This window comes from Canis lupus, chromosome 31 (genome assembly GCF_003254725.2).
Source record: "Canis lupus dingo isolate Sandy chromosome 31, ASM325472v2, whole genome shotgun sequence".
Taxonomy (NCBI): domain Eukaryota; kingdom Metazoa; phylum Chordata; class Mammalia; order Carnivora; family Canidae; genus Canis; species Canis lupus.
In genome coordinates, this window is record NC_064273.1 from 17,356,219 (window position 1) to 17,381,322 (window position 25,104).

The window sequence follows — 25,104 nt, forward strand, 5'->3', positions numbered from 1 at the left end:
GTATTTATTTGAGAGAGAGAGAATGAGAGAGAGAGAGAGAAGGAGAGCACAGAGGAAGAGGCAGAAGCAGACTTTCTGCTGAGCGAGTCTGACTTGGGTCTTGATCCCAGGACACCACGATCATGACCTAAGCCAAAGTCAGATACTTAAAACTGAACCCCTCAGGTGCCCCAACATATGCATTTTCTATATTCTTACTTTTATTCTGATAAGATAGAAGAATAGAGGTGTAATGTGTTATTATTGAAGATATTACACTTACTATTTTTTAAAAAACCTTAGAGGGTCCAGCATTATATTATATGCTCTTGTCTTTTGTTTATTTGTTTGCTTGTTTGTTTTACAAGGGAATAATCAAGGAAAGATAGATTTTGGGGTATCACCTGTTTATTGTAAATGTATTTTATAATTCAGGACTTTTTATAATCTTGATTTAGAGAAATACATGTAACCATGACTTGAGAACCCCTAATCAAGGTGCTATTTTTATTTCATGAAGTGATGAAAAAGTTCAGGGTATAATCTGGGCACTGGATCTTCATTTCTCCAACCTAGGGTTATCATTTACCTCCCTTCTTGGGTGTCCTATCCCAAAATAAAATTCTTTTAATAAGATTGTCTTTCTGATGTCACTCCTGGAAAGACCCACTCACATTACATGTGTTCAAATCCTTCTTTTTCAGCAATTCTCCAACCCCCTTTTCATATTTATCTCTGCTTGTTCTTATTTTCCAATGCGGTATACAATTCTGCATTTAAAGTGTGTTGACTCTGGAAAATATTGTTTGAATCCTGGTTCACCAAATTACTAGACAATTAATAATTATTAATTATCATCTGACCTTTGTTTTCTCATCTGCAAAAGCATGATACAAAATATGACCTATAAGAGTGTTTTTTTTTTTTTTATAAGAGTGTTTTGAGGGAAAGATGTCACAGTGTTTAGTGTATGGTCCCTAGCATGTGGACTAAAATCAAGGAATGCTTTAAAAATGATACATTCATCCCTTAACTCCCTGTCTTATATTTCAATTACCTAAACTTTGTTTTTTTAACAAAATTTAAACTTCATATTATATATGTTATATGGTATAAAAATGTAAGGAAATGGTATAAAATATGGTAGGGGATATTTATTTTGTTTTTACATTTGTTTTGTTTTGTTTTTGGACAATTGTTTTGTTTTTATATTCAGAGACATAGCCTCTAGGATTGTTTGGGAATGACCAACAGATTTTTAAGTTAATTTTGGGAGACAGCAATTTAAGCGTCTTAGCTGCAAGATATTCTTTAACCCTTTAGAACAGCCCTTTGAAATTAAAGATCAGATTGTTGCTAGAATGTGATTTTCTCTATTTTGAAAAAGGGATATAAAAAGAATTTAAAGGATTTAGTTACCTTTATTCTACCCTGGTAAGGTATAGAGAGTTATGTGAAAAACTAGACAGGTAAGTAAGAAGTAAGGGAAGTTAATATAAATAGTTTTCAAAGCAATATCAGGGAAGTGTCTCAGATAAAAATTTTAAAGTGAGCAAGAGAGAGCCCGATAGTAGCCCCTGAAGGAAATAAATTTGCTATCAACAAATTCCATCCCGTATTTTTCAGATGCTCAAACCGAAGATTAAAGAGTTTAAATTGTTTACAGAGAGTTAATTATGGTAGATAATATCAGAGCTAGATCTGTAATTCAAGTTTCTTAATAAATTATCTTTTTCTTATCCCATCATGAAAGGAAGAGCAAAAGCCATAAGCCATTTAATTGTTGCTCTTAGTACTAATACTGGAGAGCCCAAGGCTATGAAATACAGGCTGAAGGGATGCTCTAGCAATAATTTCTCAAAGTATGTTCCAAGTGATAGCGGGTCCTATGAGAGGTTTAATGGAAAACAACATCTTCAGCATCTAAAATATTTAGAAACTCAAGTCCTTGGCAAGATTCTCTCCTTGACCAACTTTTGGACAGGCTCTTCTGAGCTCTCTTTTTGATGAGGGCTTCCACATCCTTCTTTGTAGAGTCCAGTTCTAGCAAGAATCCTGCTAAGTCAATTTTGTAAAAATATCAACCCTTGATATCTGATCAATTCCTCACCACCATCTTTGGTATCTGATTACCCAGGCATACGTTGAGCAAGAATTCTTTTAGGTCCCTTTAGCCAGAATCCCTCCATATCTCTGATGCTTCCTGACTAATTTTCCATCCAACAACACCTCCAACCTTGCTCCTTGGCTGTCCATTCCCACTTGTTCATGCCGTATTCAGAATGCAGCCCAGTTAATAGTAAAGTCTCTTTTTCCCTGCTGCAATAGTTTTTATAAATAATATCTGCTTTTACAACTTTAACATCTATCCTCCTCTGGTTTTCTTTGACATCTCTCTCCATATTTGTGTTAGCATGTTAAGGGATCAGAAATATCCTGATGTAGATAAACCATTCAAATTGGTGCAACCCCTTGACTATTATAATTAACACATTTTTTGCTTATTTTTATGCAAATGTGTAATTGACGGCCTAGGCACTATTGTATTACAGAACATGTTTTGAGAATTGCAGTTCTATGTCCATTCACCGTGATTTGTGACAGTCAAACAGGAACTCAGATTCAGAGAAAGTTACCATTTGTTCGGCTTTTGGTCCTGGTAATGCTTTCTTTAATGCATTTGAAGCTTTCCTTGAACACATAAACTAGAGGATTAGGGTCCTAGATTTTAAATTTTCTTTACTGAAATACTTTCATTGCAAATATTCATGTAATTTATTATGAATAAAATACACCCTCTTGAAATTATTTAACAAGTCAACCCTAAAGTACATGTATAGTGATTTGTATATTATAGTTAGAGGCAACATTTTAAGACAAGTCTATGGGGAGTTATAAATGTGTAGAACCTCTAGGTCGACCCATAAAGCTAATCTTCACTGATTTTAAAAATGTATTTTCCATTTGAACCATTAATACTTAGAGTTTATTTTCAAATGGCACCGTTTATCTGAATATTTTCAGGTGTCTCTGAGATCACTCTGTAATAATTCAAAATCATTCAAATACAGGCCCTCTAGTGTAGAGATGGTGACATTGCTTTTGGCTAAACCGTATATTGGTGCAGTGGAAGGGAATCCTAGAGGAGTTCTTGCTTCCTCAGTCATCAGTTAATGACTTGGAGTCTCAATTTTTCTCACTGGTTAATGCTTTACTTAACGCACTAATTTACTGATTTGAAAATCAATGAAGTATGTAAGAGTTCTTTTTAAAGCCCACAATATTCTAGAAACTTCAACTGGGATTTTCATCATAGTGCTATATGTACATGATCCTCCTCTACTCTGTGAATACCTTGAAAGAAGTTCTGTTTTGAGAAACAAATATTCCACATTTTATCCCCAGAATCTGAAGGGATATTAAACATACCGACAAGAAAATGAGTTAAAAAATAAAACAAAAGTGATTAAAATACATTTCCCAGGACAAAAACACTAGAAAACAAGTATCTCCCATTAATATTTGAATCTCCATTGAGATTCAAACAAAATGCTATTTATTAGAAAGTACTCAGTGGGGCACCTGGGTGGCTCAATCTGTTGGATGTCTGCCTTTGGCTGGAGTCATGATCCCAGTTTCCTGGGATTAAGTCCCATATGGGGCTCCCTGCTCAGCCAGGAGTCAGCTTCTCCCTTTGCCTCTCCTCCAGCTTGTGTTCTGTCTCATACGCTCATTCATTCTCTCAAATAAATATATAAAATATTAAAAAAGTAAAGTACTAAATGAATTCAAGTTGCACTGAGTTGTGAAAGGAACACAGACAACAGTCTTTGAAAATGGTGTGGTATTAGCAATTGTAGTGACTTTTTGATATTTCCTACCTCCTTTAAAGCTTGGATCACCTATTTTTTTTTCCATTTGTTACAGGCCTTATCAAAGGAACTAATAAACATTCATAGATGCTTTGTTATTTTAAAGTTATTAAAATGCATACAAATGTCAGAATTCATATAGGAAGTGAGATTGTTTTTGAGAACATAGAGATTAAAGATCTGATCACTCCTGAGCATCATGAAAGTATTGAAGGGGTGTTATCTCATTTCCATGTGGGTAGCTTTATGAAAACGCAAAAAGTATATATCTGTAACTGGAGAAAAAATACAATTGTCTAGATAGGCATTGTTCAATATGAGAGACAATAGTTACATGTGGCTCTTTAAAGTATTGGAAATTAAATAAAATGTAAAAATCAATTCCTCATTTCAAGTACTTAACAGCCACAGGTGGCTAGTGGCTATTATATTGGATGGCACCAATTCTAGAACATTTCTATCATTGCAGAAAGTTCAGGAAGACAGTGCTGATCTAATTTTTTTAAAAGAGATAAACACACACAGTACATCATTTACATTCAGTAATCAGATTGTATATTTTTGATATCTCACTTGGAGTTTTAGATATTTAAAATCTCATTTTAATTTTTACATATTTATTGATCCTCTGTTCTGCATTGTGCTGGAAAAAAAGAGAAATGTGGGACATATTTATATTATTAACATAAAAGTCAGAGGGTCCATTCTTCTGTATATATCTTACATCTCGGTATTCAAAATTTTTTCTAAAAACTGAGACAATTTTTGTTTTAAAAAATGCTTAGAGAACTCCTTAGTATAATGTTGTAACTCAATAAACATTGTCTTCCCTTTAATTTAATTTAATTAATTTATTTATTTTTAAAGATTTTATTTATTCATGAGAGACACACAGAGACAGGCAGATACATAGGCAGAGAGAGAAGCAGGTTCCCCAAAGGGAGCACAATGTGGGACTCAATCCCAGGACTCCAGGATCACGCCCTGGGCCGAAGGCAGGTGCTCAACTGCTGAGCCACCCAGGGATCCCTTTTGTTTAATTTTAAAGGAAACCAGAACCATCTCCACCACTAATCAATGAAACCAATTACATACATGCAGGTTAAATATCAAATATTCATTCTTTAAAAGTCTTTCTTCCATAAGCTTTGCTAAATTTTCATAATTTTCATGTCTTGAATGTATATTTAGGGAAAAAAACAATTTAAGTTAATTTGAAAGGATTTTGTAATATCCTCCCTACAATTCATTTCCAGGTCCTACCACCTGCCCTTACTGAAGACAGATTTTTCTTTATTAGCTTTAGTATTTGTCTACAACTAGTATCTGTCAAATTATCAAATTGTTTGAAGTAGAATGAGGATCAGCTAAAGATCTTTTCATACTCAGAAATTCTCTTAAAAATATTGAGGCTGTACAGGAATTTCAAGTTCAGTTGCTCATTGCTACATTCAGGATTTCAGCACTATTTTTTATCACTCTGTCCTGCTGTGCTAAAAGAAATAGGCAACTTTCTATTGAGATTTGAAATGATGACATCAGCTCACCTGGTTCAGGTAAAAAGGTAAAGGACACTATAAAAGGTAAAGATGATTCTATCATATGTCTGCATGAGCATGCGCACACCCACGCACACATCCCCAACATATTTTTTCTTTATTTAATATATTATAACCTTGAAGGATTTGACATTATCTTTTCTTTTCTTTTCTTTTCTTTTCTTGTCAGTGGCTTAACTGTCCCAGTCTTACTCCAACAAATAACATTCAAGTCATTGGTCTATTAGAATCATTGTTCAATTAGTATGTTCAACATAGTCTTGCCAAAGCTTTGAAAAGCTAGTGACCTTAATCCTTGAATGAATTGTTGGCTTTAGACTCAAAGTTTTTTCAAATGAACACTTGTTTATCTTGTTGGGTATTCTGCTTTCACATCACTGGTATCTAACTTTATACAATTGGAACTAATGTGGGTCTTTGATACATCGCACTTGTCACTCCTATCCATGCGAAGGTTTTTCTTCTTTTGTTATCATTTGTCTTCATTCTTCAAGACAGTTCTTTATCCAAGTAGCTGTCTTCCACATCTCTCCATAATGGTTGACCTTGTAGATTTAGTTTTCTATCTGGTCATTTAGGGAACGATTTGTACTGTAAGAAAATTATGTCCCCAATTTTCTCTGACAACTGTATTATTTTATCAAGCAAAATACTATCAGGTTTGTCAGGTGTGGTTGTCTTCCTGTGATCCAGGCTGATTTTCTTTAAACAATTCATCACTCTCTGAATGTTGTTTTCTCAGTTCTGATCAGCATTTCCTGTTATTTTCAGTGTACCTGAATTTATTCTGACAGGAAAAAAAAAACTTGCAATTCCTTTTCTACTGAAAATACTAGATTTTTCTTCAATAAGATATTTCTTATACTCCTTTAATTTGTTATTGTAATAACTCTATGTTTTGTTTGCAAAGGGCTTCAGAACTGGCAGAGCATTTTCACATACATTATCTCATTTAAATTTACGTTTTTTTAAAATATAGTTTACAAGATAGTAGTAAATGAGTAGATTTTGTTTAAAAAAAATCATTTCCAGAAAAAAAATAAGCAAATGTTAACTGTTTATTTAATGAAGGGTCCATGCAGATGTTACATTTGGTTCAAAAGAGAATACAAAAAATAGACACATTTATAGATTAGAAATATTCAGATTAATATGTACTTGGAGGAAAGATGGGTTTTCTCTAGGGTAAGAGAGAAAAGTCAATTGAACCTCAACTACCTAGGGTGCAATTTGCATCTTAATCAATGACCTACAAATTATGATTGAAAGTCTAGAATCAACCCAAAAGGATATGCTGTAGACAGCACATGGTTTTCCACAGGAGTACAATTTTTCCTATAGTTTTCATAAATTAAATAGCAATGCTTAGTAATAAAAGTATCTTCCCATTGAACACACACAGGTGTGAATCAAAATAACTGCTAATATAGCATAAACTAAATTTTATCCTAAGTTTTAGGTACAAAGCAGATATTCATTAGCCTGTATTTTTAATTTAATTTATTGTTTTCATTAACAGAAGTCGGAATAACAATGCTCAAGGGGAGAGCTTTCTAGATCATATACTATGGTATCCTTATATGTTCCAAATGAGTAACATATGGGACATGAAGAAATTGATAACCTTAGCTTCTAAGGGATCCTGATAGAGACTGGGCAGCCAGGGATCATGGGCTAGTCATTTGTATCTCAAAGAGTGACCCCAAGAAGCAAGATCTGAGTTTGCACTCCTCCACATCTTACAGTCAGTGTGTACTAATTAGGAAGATCTAAATTTGATGTTCTGTGCACCTGTGGCTAAAAACATGCTCAGTTCTTCATCTTTTTCAGTAGCTTCTTGCAACACATGGCTCTATCCTTTCTAAACAAGAGGCCCGTGGGACTGCAGGGAGATTCTGGGATCTGGTTCCCAGGTAGCCCAGCGTGCAATTGAAGGAGCAGAGAGTGCACTGGGCAGAGAGGTAGGAAGACAGCACGGGTAGAGCCAATGATGACCTCAACTCTGTGCTTTCCTGTATACAATACTCTTCTTTATTTGCAGCTATTCTATTCTTATGTGGTACAAAATTCAACCTCGTGATGACTTTTTTAATACAACATGCATAGTGTTCTTTATTAATTTTAAATTCTTGACTTGTAAAGTTTGATTTGATTTAAAAATAATTCACATTATCATGAAAAATTTTAGCATGTTTTTGGAGTGTAAGAGAAAAGCAAAAGCCATAGATTGTGTAAATATAATGTCAACTAATTTACACTGTTCCAATAAAGTTTCTTATCAGTGGGTATTACCAAGTCGCCTCACTAACTGATGTCCACCTGGCCTGAAGCTCTTACACTTATTGAGTCAAATAGGATCACTCACCTATCATGAAAACCATCTATTTTTTTTTAATTTTTTTTTTATTTATTTATGATAGTCACAGAGAGAGAGAGAGAGGCAGAGACACAGGCAGAGGGAGAAGCAGGCTCCATGCACCGGGAGCCTGATGTGGGATTCGATCCTAGGTCTCCAGGATCGCGCCCTGGGCCAAAGGCAGGCGCCAAACCGCTGCGCCACCCAGGGATCCCGAAAACCATCTATTAATTTTATTATGATATAATATTAAATTATAATGAAGAATACAGTTCACAGAATCTTGCTACTACAATTTAATATCTATATGACTCTGGGCAAAGCACTCAATGTTTACAAGACTTTGATTCCTCATATATAACATGGGAATAAAAATATTGTCTGCTTTAAAGATTTGTTATGACAATTGAATGAGTAACCCCTGCAAAGCACAATAACTGTCACAAAGTTAAATTTAAAGAAAAAAACTTTGCTCTGTAAATTAAATATAATTTCATTTACTTGTTTCCTAAATCTAGTCAGCTCCAGGCACTTAAAGAAGAGGCTGGCATTTTAAAGACTTTTTATGAAAGGGCACTGTGTTTAATCTCTTTCTCTTAATAGGCACCCTGTTACACTTAGATGAATAGTTAATATGAAGTTTGACAAAATTAAGATTCAAAAATCTCTAGGCAGTTATTTGATGATCATAGATATGCAGTGCACTAGCTATGAGTAAAAAGAAAAGACACTCTGGAATAAAGAGCCAAATGTTTCTTATAAATAAAAAAAAGAATGACAAAGGGAGTGATCAATTCCTATTGCTACCAAGCCTTTATGAACAGGGAATTGACAAATTTCTAAAATCCCTTCACTTCTAGTCTTTTACAACTAGGTTTTGAAAGCATAAATTCTTCATGCCAAAACAATGATGGAACAGTGAAACCTCTAAATCACTTAAGAGGAATTCAGGCCAATCCTTACCCTCCATTCTTCTTCGAGGTGGTGAATAGGGACCTGCTTGACTGTCAGGTACAGAGCATTTTCAGAAAGCTTTAAAACACTGAAGGATCCCCAAGGTCTTGGCCAAGGGATGAGATAGAAAGGGAGTTTACACTGTGTTACCTGGTGCGAAATCATTTTCCAAACAAACAATTAAGTTGGGTGTCCCCAATGATTAATCTTTAATGGAATTTCTGAGCTCTGTGATGACCTGACTAAAGTCTAGTAACATGTCCTAAAATTCCTACAGACATAGGACCTCGGAGATCTACACAAAGTTAATGACCAGAGATGACTCCAGGATCTACAGAGACACTGTTCCAGTGAATAAGATTTGGTACCCAGTGTAATACTGCATCTTTGACAGATATAATTCAGTATATGTCATGTTTTGTAGAAGATTGGGGTGCATATTTTTAGAAAGTAGACTTTAACGTCGCAGAACAAAACAGTCTTTAAGTTTGTAATCCTATTTTCCATTTGAAACTCATACAGACTTTCTCACACAAAGGAGAATTATACTCTGCACAATCTTTTCATCTTGGTTGATTTTATTGCAAATGTTTTTGTTTCTGGCATTGTTTTTCAACATTCTATACAGTTTCTTTGGTGTTTTCAAATTTTATACTTTAATGAAACTGTCCTTAACATAGTCTGAGTCATCATTTAAAAGTTTGGCCCACGAAAATTTGGTGTTTATTTATATGTTGGTGCGCTTCAAATTTACTCTGTTTTCTAAATGATAGTCATAACTCATGACCACATACTTCTTAATAAAATGGTGTGATTTTTTTTTCATTATTTTTTGCAACCTATATGCTCTTTTTTCTTACCAGCAATTTCTTTTCACTTCTGTTCTATGATTTGCCATGTGTTTTTGATAAAGTTTAATTTCTTTATTTTCTTAGTTTTGCTGTTAATTTATCCCTTAATCAAAATATACGGTAAAAGATCACATACTTAAATTTGCTCCACAATTTTTTTTTCTCTTCTAGAGTTTGTGCAGCTTAAAAACAAGCTGATTTCTTTATCTCCATGAAAAGCAAGCATTAAAGAGACGTATATAATGATCTCCATGTTTGATTGTAAATCGAAGAAGCTAGCACTCCTGGTATGCTAGTTGTAATCATGAAAAAGAGAGGAATTTTATATTAAGAAATATATAAACTTTATATTTCAGACAGAGCTTAAAATGTTCCATTTGTATTGGAATTTTATGTCAAGAATAACTCTGGCAAACTCAATGTTATTTAAACTCGTTAGTTCTTTAGATATTTTATCACCTTTTATAATGTTCTTTAAATTAGTGACACAAATACAGGTATAGGTATTTTACTCTTAATTTATCAAAGTTATCCCACTTCCTCCTACCATTTTCATTATTTCCATAAAAAGGTATCTTATTTACAGAATTGTACATTTTTCAGAAATGCCAAATATCCACTCATAATCAGCTCCAATCACTGGATTGTAGGATGAAACTACTCAAAGGAAGCCCCAGACATACCCCTGGTTATGTTTCAGCCCATCATTTCACAGAGGGAAAGCCCTTCAATGGAAAGTATATAAGATTCAATAACAAGTATTGGAAGATTTTAGAGTTATCTTTAATATCATCTGACAATTCTCAACATGTCTATGACTGAGAGTACCTGGAGATAATATTCAATGTGGTTTCAAATTCCCATCAAAGCCACTAAACAAACTACTCCATAACCAAAGCACTGATGTTGCCTGATAATTGTTCTGGACTGTATTTGCTATGCCCTCATTCTCATTTTGTAGTTTTGTTTCCATATAGACTTTTTTTTTTTGAATTAGAGTTATTACATAGTAAGGCATAGAAAGCTGTTTTTTTTTGTTTGTTTGTTTTTTTAAGTGACTGCATGAGGCTTTCTGGTTGGAGTAGGTAAGACAAAAGAAATGATTGAAGAAGTTTACAGTGTTGTTGGGAATTATTTTAGGAAGATGCAAGTAAATGTGTATGTGTGTATTTGCATGTATCTAAAATATAAATTTGGTATAACATGTCATAATATTTAGAACATTCAAACAATTACTGAAAATAGCTTTATTTTGTAAAGTATAAGTAAATAAGAGGAAAAGTGATGCCAGCTTAGTTTTTTAAATTGCAAATGCAAAGCTAAATGTAATTGAAAATTAAAGATTTGTATATTATTCATCACTTTGAATTACCTATGCTCTGGCTACACTCCATTCCTTCTGATAAGCAAAATTTTACTGGATGCTGAATTTTGGAGTAATTGCTTATCAGTCAAAACAATTGAAAAGGAATGTAATCTATTACATGGAGAGACGAATTAGCTGTTCCTTGACAAACCATTTCATGCAGGTATATTGAAAGCATAATAAAACCCACAAGAGAAATTAAAAAGAGAAAAAGAAAAACTCTATTCAGTTTCTATGTGATGACTTCCAAAAGTTACTGATAGCTTCCAAATGAATCTTTTGGTACCCCCACCTCCCACTTTCCCCCTCACAGTAAAGTTGACTGAACTTTTCTGAAGTGTGTGGGGGAAAGATTGTTTGGAAAATCAGGTCTTGGGCATCCCGGGTGGCGCAGCGGTTTAGCGCCGCCTTCGGGCCAGGACGTGATCCTGGAGACCCGGGATCGAGTCCCACGTCGGGCTCCGGGTGCATGGAGCCTGCTTCTCCCTCTGCCTGTGTCTCTGCCTCTCTCTCTCTCCTCTCTGTGTATTCTCATGAATAAATAAATAAAATCATAAAAAAAGAAAAGCAGGTCTTTTCCAGTTGTCTAGGTATAAATAGTTCTAAGATTTTCATTCTGAAAGTAAACACAGAAACTCAAGTCCTCATGGACTGCAGTGGCTCATACAATCAGCAGTCACTAAACGATCATGCGTCCTTTAATGCTATGCTGCCCATGGCAACCACCTGTTCTGTCTGAATGATGGAGAGTAAAGGAGCATGAAGGGGCAACTCCCAAGCACAACCTGTGCAGAGGGAATTGGATATACAGCTCCCTTCACTATAATTGAATGCCCTGTCTCTAAATCAGTATGTAGCAAATGCACCGCCTGAATGTCATGAAGACAGAGAAATACCTCTTCCCTCCGAGTTTGCTATACATTTTGTAAAATGGCTAAAATGCATCAATGTAATTTTTCAACAGGGTTTTAAAAATAGGGTATTGGTAAAACAATGTGCAAATTACAGGGACACTTCTTACTGCTTGATATAGGTAACTCACATAGTTTCAAAACTTTCCCTGTCTTTCTAAGTATGTACAATGGTTATAAAAATTAAGGATATACTTTTAATTTCTGCTTTCTTGTATCTGCGTTATCATGAATAAAGATTTTTTTTCAAATGCTATCAGTATTACAACTGCTATCAGTGGTTTTCTGTATTTATTGCATAGCCACTATGTGCCTAGGATTTTTTTCCTAGCTATTATTGAAGGAGATGGCCATGTTTTTCATTTTTACTAAATTTTCAACAGTCATGGTGCTACAGTACATAATTATTCATCAAGTATTTAAATTAAACTAAGACATGTACTGCCAACAGAAACTAGTAATCCTCTTTATCAATTCTGTGACATGTTTTTGAACATTCACCTAATATTTTTAGGATGTGGTTTTAAATCCCAAATGAGTAATCAGAAAATGCTTATAAACTTAGACCAGATATACTGGGAAAGGTGCTTTGAGCTATGAAAGGCATGCTCAGATGCCAAACTGGCTGCCTGGTACCTTGAGCTGAAGTGAAAACAGGCCTAAGACCAAATACGTCATTGTGACGTGCTCAATCACAAATCCTGTGCTAGGGCTTTTCTTACCTACTCCAAAGGGGTAGAGCACAAAGGATACAGTACAAAGTGAAACCCTTTTGATGAGCTTCTGTTTTTTGTTGGCTTTTTTGTTATTTTTTCAATAAATCTCAGTGTGATGAGAGAAACTTCAGAATATAGGGAAGAGTGCTTGCTGTCCGTGACCCAGAGGAATGTGAAGGGCCAGGAGGCAAGGGTGGAGCATGCAAAGTGAACTACAGTTAAATATACTAAATAGAAACTCAGGATTTAAGCTAACACAGAATGTATGTTGCAGACTATAAGTGGATTTGATGTATCTAATAACTTACAAAGGTATCTACTTTCTATTGACTTATTACCAAGGGAAAACATATATATATATATATATATATATATATATATATATATATATATATATGAGAAATTTGGGGGAGAAAGGGACATGTAATACACATTCTGACTGACTTGTATTATCTTCTTTGGTACCCTTCAATAAAATGCCTCTATCTATCTATCTATCTATCTATCTATCTATCTATCTATCTATCATCATCATCTATGTTGGTAAAAATTCAGTACAGTATGCTAGAGTAAAAATTTTATAAAGTTGAAAATTTATTTCCAATATAATCTTTCACTTAGAGAACAGTGTAGTTATCTCACATTTATTCAGGAGCTACTAAGAAATATAGTATGGTATTTCTTATAAAATAATCCATTACCTTCTGACAGCATTTTCATGAGATACCTAACATACATAAAATTTTAGAAATATGGAAACTGAGAATAAGAGGATCTAAGAAATGGGATCTGGATGGTTAATAGTGAATGGTGCCGGTGTATATGATGATTGAATCTTGTTAATAAATACCATACCATTTGCCATCAGCCTAATTAAACTTCAAAACATTTGTATATTGTCAAATCTTGTTAGCAAAAGAAAATTGGACTAATTTCTTGAAAATATAAATGTAAATATTTCCCAAATGAATGATTATGAAAGGAACATACACCTTTTTTAAATATGCTGGCCATATTGATAACGAGTGTACCTATTTTTTTAAAATAAAGCATTGCTCCTTCCAGATGCACAAATATTTGTCCACTATAAATTGTCACATGTAATCAAGAAGTAACATCTTCACCCCTAAAGGTCTGTTCTTCTTGAGTGATAATGCCTTTGTCAGTTTTAAAAATCCAAGAAATAAAAATATTCCCTACATTGTAAATGTACAGATTAAATTTGCTATTTAGTGCAACAGCTGATATATATTCCTTTTCTTACAGAAGATTATTTCACAAGCAGGTAGAGAGGATTGTTAATGGTGAGAAGGGGAGGTTGGCAGGAACTTGCCACAGCATGGAGGGAAATGGTGGCAGTAAAAGAAGCTCTCAGTAACTAAGATAAAGGTTATCAGTGGGTGACAGAAAGACCAGAAGGGAAACTAGATTAATGAAAAGGATCAGATATATGCATTAGAATGATTTCAAAAGAGATGTAGATTACAATTACCATTAAATTGATTTTTGAAAATAGTTTAGGTTTTTAAATCACTAGCAAGATTATCTTTAAATAAGGTTTTAACAACATTAATGAAAACTTCTTTAGGAATTTGGAAGAATGATTTCCAAAAAGGAGACTCTGAGAGTCTCATATCTGGATTAGTTCTAAATAAGCCAGAAATTTTTTCCCCCTCCACCACTGTGAAAAACACACTATGTGTTCTGATAGAATGTTCCAAAAAAACAAAAACAATAACAAAACCAAAGAACATTAAACATTCATGGGAAATAGGATATTATTTTCATATGATGTGGCATTAGAATTATTTTAAAAACATGAAATCAATAAGCACTTTTGAGAAGCTATAAAAGGGAATTTAGAAATTCTTTTTATTGTTCAGCTCACAGGCTCTTCCAGTCTTTTGCCTGGTGTGCCTGTTTCAAAGAGACCTTGTATCACTACATTATGATTATGGTAAAATGTTGCAATTTCTATTTTGTCATTGCCCAAGGCTCAAATAAAAAGTGAATTGCCTGAGTGCTAGGTTTTTTTTTTTGTTTTTTTGTTTTTTTTTTACATGCATTCGATTTAGGGGAAAAATAAAGTTTGGGTGGTGAGTGCCCTTTGCCAAAGTGGTAAAGGGGCTCAGAAAAGGGTTTCTTCACCTATAAAATAAAGCCAAAAGATAGCCTATGAATACTGCAAGCCAACATGTTCTCACAACAGGGCAGGGAGATAGACCTTTTGTCCCAACTGCACTGAAATTCAAACCTTAGAGGAGTGGGACTTTACCATTCATATCTCCTTCTCTCCCTCTAGATTCCAAGTGGTTTAGAAATTGTTCATGCCTTTGCATTTTAATGGAAACATTTCAAGTAATTATATTTATATTGATAATATAAAGTAATTAAAATATATTTAATTATATTAAATGGCAGTGTTAAGGAGTGTAGATATATAGTGCAGTTTATTTTTTATAAACCTCAATAAGTTAAGCTATTTGTTGCTTCCCTCCCCTGAATTCTTAGGTGTATTGGGCTGTGCCTGAATATTAAATTTACTCTTTATAAATAGGGCGATGGATGATGTCACATTAGTTCCTGAGATAGGTAGGTAACGTGGGCTCCCTCTGGTGTCCGCCTAGTTCCTTCTGAGTTACCTACAAAGGACAGAAGACAAGATCAAAGATTTAAAATATCAACTTCTATCATAAACACGAGGATAAAAAGAGCAAGAATAACGTACATTTTATAAAGACTTACATAAGAAGTGAGCATGACTTTTAATTAATTTGCAACAAGGAAACAGGTATTCCTAGGATAGACACTTATTATGCCCAGACTGCTGTTTACTGAAAATGAAAACATAAGATCAATGTAATTTAGGAATGGTCTTTAGAGATTTTGCCATCTAAGTCTCTAAACTGTAGAAACAAGTTGTTCAATGCTAAAAGAGTCAGTGCTTAAATTTATATTTAATAATTGAGCTCATTAACATCACCTATATTAAAACAAAACTATTTGTACAAAAACCACCGATATTTGTGTCCAGAAAAGCCTTTATTTAAGAACAGAGACAATTTCAGGAAACGTTAGAAAAAATTCACGGTTTTACAAACTTATAAAAGGCTGTTACGTGGTTTAAGAAAGGTAACAATAAGAGGTGGCAGGTTATAATTATATGGAAGACATTCCATGTCCTGATATTTTACCCTGCTTATTTCATTAAATTCTGGTGTGAATGAGTACATTTAAATCTACTTGACTTTGATTTACCAGTCACACAGTGCTAGGAATCTCTGCTCCATATGTATGTATATAATTATAAATATATATTATATATTTATGTGATCATGTTATATATTAATATAAATTATGCAATTTTATATAGATTAATGTCAGTATTTGTATAAATTACACATTAAAAAATATATATATAGCCACTGATATTTTCTCATATGTGATGATAAATTAGATTATGGGATCCAACTGCAACATGTTTGTGTGGAATGGGGGGCTTCCCACACAACACTAAGCAATTCTCAGAAATCAGCAGGAGGTCCAAGAATTCAAGTCAGTTCTATCTCCTGAAGATAATAACTGAGGGTTCAGTTCTATAAGACTACCTGCCCTTCCTCCACAACTGCAGATGCCAATCACAAGCCCAGGTTGTCACCTGTGCTTCTGACCTACCAACCATAGATTGAAGGTTCCCACAACCTTCTTCTTGGGCTCAGTTAACTTGCTAGAGAGGCTCACAGAACTCATAGAAACATATGACTTACCAGTTTACTGGTTCATTAAAAAGGATATCATTTAGGAACAGCCAGGTAAAAGAATGCATAGGGCAAGGAGCTTCTATGCTCCCTGCAGGGCACCACTCTCTCTACAGTTCACATGTTCACCATCCTGGAACCTCTCTGAACCCTGTCCTCTTAGGTATTTATGGTGGCTTCATTACATTGGCAGGGCTGATTATATCATTACCAATTGGTAATTGATTCAACTTTCAGGTTTTCAACCCCTCCCTGGATTTTGGACTTAGAGCTCCAACCCTCCAAACACATGGCTGATTCTTCTGACAACCAGCCCCCATTCTAAGCAGATCCTAAAAGTCATTGCATAAATATAACCAGAGACTTGATCAGTCTCAACAGTTAGGAAATTTCAAAGGTTTCGGGAACTCAGTGCCTGAAACAAACAAGAACAAAGACCTAATATGTGTTTCTTCTTATAATAATCATATCTTATATATCATAATATATAAAAATACTCTCTTATATAATAAAAATATCTATAATAATATATAATAAAATAATATTATTATATATAAAAATAATATAATTATCATCTCTGTAGTGCTATTTCAAAAGTAAATAAAGTTGAAAAAATATGCAGGGAACAAAATACACCTTTATAAATGTAAATATAATTCTAGAGTTAAATATACCACTCTTGTAAGAATCAGGCCATCATTAGTTTACAAAATAATTCAGCTCCAAAGTCAAAAGTACACACAGGAAAATAACGACTGGATGACGACTGTCAAGTGTTTAGTAAGCTATGCTGTGGTATTGCTGCCTCGGCAACCATTTTATATGACTGACAGCCTGCTGAGACCCTAAACTGAGGCTAGTCCCCTCAGGCAAGTTCCCAACACCACCCCCCTACAGCCCTTGTGATCAAGTCTCCTCTGCTTCCCAGTGACTTCTCTTTATTGCGCCTTAGATAAACCCTCCGTGTAACTAACCAAAACTCTGACCTTTTGGTTTGAATCAACCAATCAAAGGCATGTGCTCCATTTATAAGTACACACCTTATACTAATACTTTATAATTATAAAGTATAATGTACTCGATTGCCATATTAGGTATGGAGAAAGTCTTCCTGGAAGAAGAGACAAACATGTGCAAAAATTGTTTGCTATGATAGAAATAATCCATGAGTCCTCTGATCAAGGCTAGGGAAGGTTTGATATTAAAAAACAAATAAGCAAACAAAAAAATCCCAACAACAGAAAAGCCCAAGATCTGCACTTTTGTCAAGCCTTATCAGATATGCCACGCCAAGAGAAATCCACAGCTGTTTTGTAAAACAATGACATTGTTTTCTTTTTAAGATTTTATTTATTTATTTCACACACACACACACACACACACACACACACACACAGCACACAAGTAGGGAGAGCAGTAGGCAGAGGGAGAGGAAGAAGCAGGCTCTCCTTTGAGCAGGGAGCCTAATGCAGGGCTTGATCCCAGGACCCTGATATCATGGCCTGAACTGAAGGCAAGACACTTAACCAACTGAGCCACCCAGGCATCCCAACAATGACATTTTTATAGTTTATTGTTGCCTTTAAGCAGCCCTATAAGAAACACACACACACACACACACACACATGCACACACACAGGAAAAATGTCTTCTCTTCTTTTAAGAATCTAGTGTATTATTTATGAAAAAAAAAATGCAAGTTTTCCTCTGTGAGATGTGCTTGCTTCTTGGGTGAACTAGTGAGAAAATCCTCTCCAGATCACTCCAGTGTGAAGAATGGAGCTGAGTGTCTGCTTTAGTCCCTGCTTTTCATACGGCTTCAGCCTTCACCTCTCAGGGACAGCAGCATATATGAACAGAGAATTCTTTCTAGCATCTGGCGGAAGTCTGAGCTGCTCCATTGACAGGGAGATTATAGTAAGAGATATGAAAAAAAGGGTTTTGGAAAGAGAGAGAGCTTAGTGGATGATCAATCTTTTTTAAAAGCCTAGCTCTAAAGCTTGATCCTTCTATGGTAAAAGGAACTACTCTGTTAGAAGGAGCTGCAAACTCTAATCTCTATTCCCCACACTTTCTTTTGCTCATTTGAAATCCATGTGACACACAGTAAACAACTTTATGTTGGACTCGATTTCTGCAAGTGTTTAGACTAGAGAAGTTGTATAGGGCATTAGATTCTCAGGAAGGTAAGAGAAGGGAAGGAAATTTATTCATCTTTCACGGACCACAGATAAGATAAATTCTTTCTGCTTTCACCCTAGGTTACCCTGTGGAATCACCAGAGGCCATGACAGCAGAGGAAGGACAAGAGGAAAAAATATCACCCTAGCAATGCTTCTCCCGTGCCCAGGTACAAGAGACAGAAATACAGATATAGAAATAGGTTTCCCTGACTATTAGCAAAAACCTCACCATTTAGGTGGAAAGCTAAGGGCCTTATCATGCTTCATCTAGATATTGACATAAATTGGCGCTTATTGTTTGCTTCTCTGAAAAAAAACATAAAATATGAATCTCATATATACCTTATTTATTTATTTATTTATTTATTTATTTATTTATTTATTTGTAAAGATTTTATTTATTCATGAGACACACACACACAAACACAGAGGCAGAGACACAGGCAGAGGGAGAAGCAGGCTCCATGCAGGGAGCCTGATGTGGGACTCGATCCCAGGTCTTCAGGATCACACCCTGGGCTGAAGGCGGCGCTAAACCACTGAGCCACCCAGGCTGCCCATATATACCATATTTAGTTGTATCATTTTGATAGCATTGTCTGTCATAATATTGCCTTGTAATTCTAATTTAAACTTTTGTGTTTTGTAAGTTTGTTCAGCCAAAAACATTGCTTTTTGTCAGACCTAAACACATCTCAAGGTGGAAGTAAGAATCTTCATATAAGCTCTGTTGTAGTATTCTCTCCAAGTTTAAGAAAAGAAGAAAAAGCGCAAAAGAAAGTAAAATAATATGTGTTAGGTTTAATAAATCTTCAGGTAATGATCAAGTGATGGCATGTCCATATTAAGGAGGATATGTATAACTCCCACATGCGGATTTAGTATAGAGGCAAAAATAGTGGCATCACTAATTATTCTAATTATTTTTATTTCAAAGGGGCATGAGAAAAGGTCCAGCAAGTGAGATAAGGCAAATGAATGGTGAACCAGAATGCATTTTTATTTCTAAGTAGATAACCCGTCTTTTCCAAAAGTCATAGTTATGTATGATCCCAAACTATAAAATCACATTCAATTGTTTGTTCCAAAGTGTTACCTATAATTCAGCAATCAGCACAGGTTGTAGAGGACTTTCATCATACGTAGCAAATAACATACAGGGAATAGCTTTCAGGGTGTATGATTACCAAGATTTTTAACCAATATTACTTCATTTGTTATCATAATTTTGTTGAAATTGAAAAAGACCCAGTGGCTACCTTAATATAGGGTAGATCATAGTACTCTGCCCTGAGTCCATTACCCAAAGATAGAAGTGTTGAAATGCAGTTGTTAATGTATCCAATGCTACTATTATTCTGTTATTTCGTATATCAGAGTAATGGGTCTGGAGAACCAAACCAATTATGAGCCTTGGATGGGCAATCAACACCCCACTGGGAAGAACACAGGATAGAAATCGCTTCAAGTAAGTGTTCAAAATAGCAGAGGAGAAAAGACAGGTATGGGGAAGTCACAACAAAAGACTGGGTTTTCCCACAAATACTTGAATGGTATCCAGTGATCAATATCATACCATTACATTACTTTCCCCACTGAACAGTGGTGTAGCAGTATTCGTTTGATTTATTTTCTCTCTAACTAAATATAAATATGGACAGGGATGAAGTTTAATTTTTAAGAGCAATATATAAAATACCAGGTCACCATTCAATACATGAAGGACTCTGGGCACACCACTTCCTAGCTCTGGGGTTCAATTTCAAGCTTCCAGTCTTGGGTCAGTTCTGCTGAAGGTCCTGCAGCTATAGAATCCTGTAGTCCTAGGGCCTGCTCTTTAGATACTCTCAATGGCCACATACCTTACGAGGACAGCACATGGCACACGCATTGCCTCAAGGACTGCATCTGCTTTGTGAGTCTCACGCCAGCCTTTTCAGGGAAAAGACCAAAAAAGAATATGGCATGTGAAGCCTGCTCTTTCTCTCTCCCACTTGCACTTCATTCACTTCAGAGTTCACTGCTTTGTTCTTGTCTATTATAGACAGAAAGTGCACTCAGGAGACACATGGTATTTTCCTGTAGGACAGAATGACCCCAAGTATAGCATATTCTTTGCTAAGCTAGATTTTTTCCCTACAATTCCTAGAGATAAGAAGGAATTGCCCTGCATAAAGACCTACATTGCTAATATTAAATTGATTTCTGTAGATTATTATTCAACACTTAGTGGAAATCCAACTGTGCGCCAGGTGCTGTCGGAACACAAAGTTAGTCACATTCTCCACCCAGTGGGCATAATTACAATCCAAATTAGACAGGTAAATCAAACCAACACAAACACTGACAGCTTTCCCAAACACAGTGGTCATTTCTGAGAGGGAAGGGAGCCTCAAGGTGAGGCTATGGAGCACCACAGCTGCCGTCACTTCATCAGGCCGAATTTAGCTTGAACACAACCACTTTTTAAAGGTGTTAGAACTAAAGTAGAACCAATAATAGATCCAATCTATGGCCGTATTCAAGATTTTTTTTTAACCAAGTGAAAAAATACAAGTGATAGAGTGGTACACTGTGGCATAATTTATGTTAGTGCCTCTTTAATTGTGTTTGCAGTATTCACAAGGAAGCATTCTGTTTGGATAATTACTCATCTTCGTGAAGATCGGTAATTTGGTTCATGAACACTTCAGAAAATTACTCAAAATGTTGCAAGAAGAGAATTTCCTACAAACACTCAGACCTACAAAGTATAAATAAGTGCTTCTTTCATCCTCTTTCTACCAGAATACTTTAAGACATTTCTTCTAAGCATTTTGTGCTTTTAAAGTTGTTCATAAGAGTGTCTTTTTCGGCAAAATAACTGAACCAGTTATTTCTTTCTTTTATGTGGACAATTGATAATGCCACACACTAAAAAAATTATAAATGTTATGACTTAGGGGAAATTAAATATATGCTAAAGATACTTCTAAGTGATAAATATATCCAACATGCATAGTAAATAAAATTACTAAATGTCATATCTCTACATATATACAAATGTGCTGTCATTAATACTTATTTAACAGTACATTGGGTATTTTTCATTTGTAAGTTATTTTATTCTTTCTAATGCTGACAACTAATAAAATAATAGGTTTTCAAATTATAAATTTTATATAACTTCATGTTAATATATATTTAATGTGTATGCCATAATTAATGTGTCAAAACTTGATAATTGCTATTAAAGATCAACAGACTAATATCATTAACCTTTTTAATGTTAACTTCTCCATCTTGAATTTTTGATAATTTAATTAGATCATTCTCATTTTGGTCATTTGGTCATCTTAAGTAATTGAAATTATAGTGCATGTGGAGAATTTTGAAAATTGTCTACTTTTTTCCTTTTACATCATCTTTGCTTTTTTTTTTTAATTTTTTTCATCTTTGCTTTTGAAGAGCCTTTAGTAGATGGCTTATCAGCACGTTATACTTAAAGAAGAGGTTTTAAACTGATTGAAATACAGATATTTGCTGTCAGGTATGCCTGAGTCCAAACCATAACTCTAGCACTTCATGTCTCTGACCTTACCCAGTAGCTAGAGCTTTCTGTCCTCTAGCATCTCATATATAAAATGGGAATAGTAATCCATATCATAATGTTTCTATGAGGAATAAATTGCATGATGTGTATGTACCAATGCCTTAACTCAGTACATAGGACATATTACCTATTCAAAATTTACTAAAATGCTGGGGCGCCTGGGTTGCTCAGTGGTTGAGCATCTGCCTTCATCCAGGGTGTGATACCAGAGTTCCAGGATCGAGTCCCGCATGGGGCTTCCCGCAGGGAGCCTGCTTCTCCCTCTGACTTTGTCTCTGCCTCTCTATGTATGTCTCTCATGAACAAATAAATAAAATCTTTTAAAAAATCCTCAAACCAAAATTTACCAAAATGCTAATGGATGTAGTTGGAGGAGCTCATGCAGAGGACATGACCTCTGGTGGACACTTGAGCTGGCCTGGGCCATCTGAGGCTCCTCATCCTCATCCTCTCCTCTGTCCTTGGAATGTATATTCTATCCATCATTACCACAGTCGGACCCACTTTCAAGGATGTAGGCTTGAGAGAGCAATGTGTTCTTGAGAATATCTAGATGATATATATGATGGAACTATGTTAAAGCTACTGTATTTAACTTTTAAAACTCTGGCAGAGTGGGTACAGCGAGCTGCTCATCTTATAGTCATTCAAGACAAACCTCATATGTCCATCACCTTGTTTATTAAATCTCTCACCTGCCAATCTGTAGTGGCCTGCTTCTTTCTTTGTTCTCTCACTGCCCTGCATGAAGGGGAGAGGGTTGGTTTCAGACCTCACCTGGGAAGCTCCCAAGGTTGCAAACCAACACATTGCCAAAATTAGTATATTCTCTAGCTGCAGATAGGATGCATACTTTATATTATATTAGAAAACATAATGAATGGGTATTTTCCTCTTATAGTTACTTCCCTCTACCCGATGCCACTTTTCTCATTACATTATAACCATTGCACTATTTAAATTATAGGCAAGTCAAATTTTTATTTTCCATAGACGTTTAGTAAGCACTTACAATCAAAAAAGCAATTCTTTTTTTAAAAGATTGTATTTATTTATTTATTTATTTATTTATTTATTTATTTATTTGAGAGACAGAGAGAGAGAGAGAGAGAGAGAAAGAGAGAGAGAGAGAGAGAGAGAGAGAGAGAGAGAGAATGTGCGGGGGAGGGCCAGCAGGAGAGGGAGAGAGAGAATCTGAAGTTGACTCCCCACTGAGTGCCAAGCCCAATGTGGGGGCTCCATCTCATGATCCCATGACCCTGAGATCATGACCTGAGCCTAAACCAACAGTCAGACACTCAACCGACAGAGCCACCCAGGCATTCCTCCAAAAGCAATTCTGTATGCTACAGACAGCACAGAAAAAGGGGTTTACTTTTGAAAACTAATAGTACAATGCTTTCTGAACTACCTAACTGCATTAAATATACCCTACTTTAACTTGTGCGCTCTCTCTTTGCATTATGCTTAAGGAGGTGATTATAGCCAATTACCTATTATTTATTGAGCGTCGATTTTGTTGATCAGACCCATTTAGAAAAAAATAAATAAACTAGTTATTTGGGAATTTTAGCCAATAATTTGTCAGCCTGTGATGATTTGGCTCAGTTTTGTACTTTTAAATCAGTTTTTGGCATTGGTAGCTATAGTCACTTTGGTAATTAGAGATGAAAGCTGAATTAAGAAGAAGGAATCTATTAATATATAATAATGGCATCAGAGTCACCAATAAATAAAACTGCTCCTCTGAAATCATTAGAGTGGAATCTAACTTTTAAAAAATATCTTAACAGCAATACTCTCACACTTCATTTAGGAAATAAATTATAGAATTATATTATGTAGTGATTAGGAAATTGATCTTGCATTTTTCCATTTTTAAGCATTCTGTAGCAGAAAAATTATTACTCTGATTCAAGTTATAGTTTTGCTCCAGAAGCTCAATGAAATTGGGCAGGTCATTTAATCTTTCTTAGTGTCAATTTTTTTCATTTGTAAATTTAGAGAGCCAGACTCATATGTTCCACCTAAACTTTCTCATCCCTTTGACTGACTATGGAATACAAATGATGATGGTGTATAGAACAAAATGTTTAGTTTACTACCATGTATTTGTCTGTAAGTAAAAGGAAATCCAGGCATAAGTGGCTTATAAACAATTACGACTAGTAAGTCTTCTGATTTCAAAGAAGAAAAATGTCTTGTAAATCTACCAAATTATATATTCAAGTAAATGAAGTTAAGACAAAACATTGAATTAAACACCACTTTGGCCTTTCCAATACTGAGTGAACCTGATTTTACTATACTATACTTAGGTGTTACTGTGATACTTTCTTGAGACACCACCTGTAATTTGAAGAAGATCTACTTAAAGGTCAAATTTTCTGAACATTGATTTTCTTTCTTGTATGAACAATGACTTTTGAAGTTACATTTTATGACCACTCTTTAATATTGCCATTTGCTAATTTCAAGGTGCATTAGGTATAATTATTTTTTTAATAAAGGCGGCAGTAAAAAGTGTATTCAAGTATCAGGCTTCATGGAAGTTACCATATTCCTGCTTCCTCCCTACAGCATTTTCCACTCTGCAACCCTTATTAGCACTAGCTTCTCAATATCTCAAGATTCTTAAACATGACTCCTCTATTTCAGGGGTGAGTTAAAGAACAGATTCTCCAGTGTTTTTAAGACACCGTTGCTTCAACTCTGATGCATTCAATAACTCCACAATTCATTTCAGAATGACCCCAGACCTTCAGTACAGGTTCTGTAGCTTAAGTAGGAGCACTGCTATGTTTGCCTTTCTGGGAGCTGGTCTTGATAGCTATTCATTTGTGTTATGGAAACAGTTATGAGGGCAGAGGAGGGACTGAGCCCTAAACTGGTGAGTGAATACAGGCAAGGGACAGTTTCCATGCGAGGAGGCGTGAGCTCATTGTGAAATATCAGAAGACCTGATTTGAAGTGTAGGAAGGGATGGAGTCATATCAAAGCTGAGGAA

The 25,104-nt window shown here is 35.0% G+C and overlaps 1 pseudogene; it reads right to left on the bottom strand.

Moving 5' to 3' along the window:
• Nucleotides 1–20,877, bottom strand: part of LOC112661653 (eukaryotic translation initiation factor 4B-like) — a 64,891-nt pseudogene extending 44,014 nt beyond the window's left edge.
• Between the last annotated feature and the right edge of the window lie 4,227 nt (nucleotides 20,878–25,104).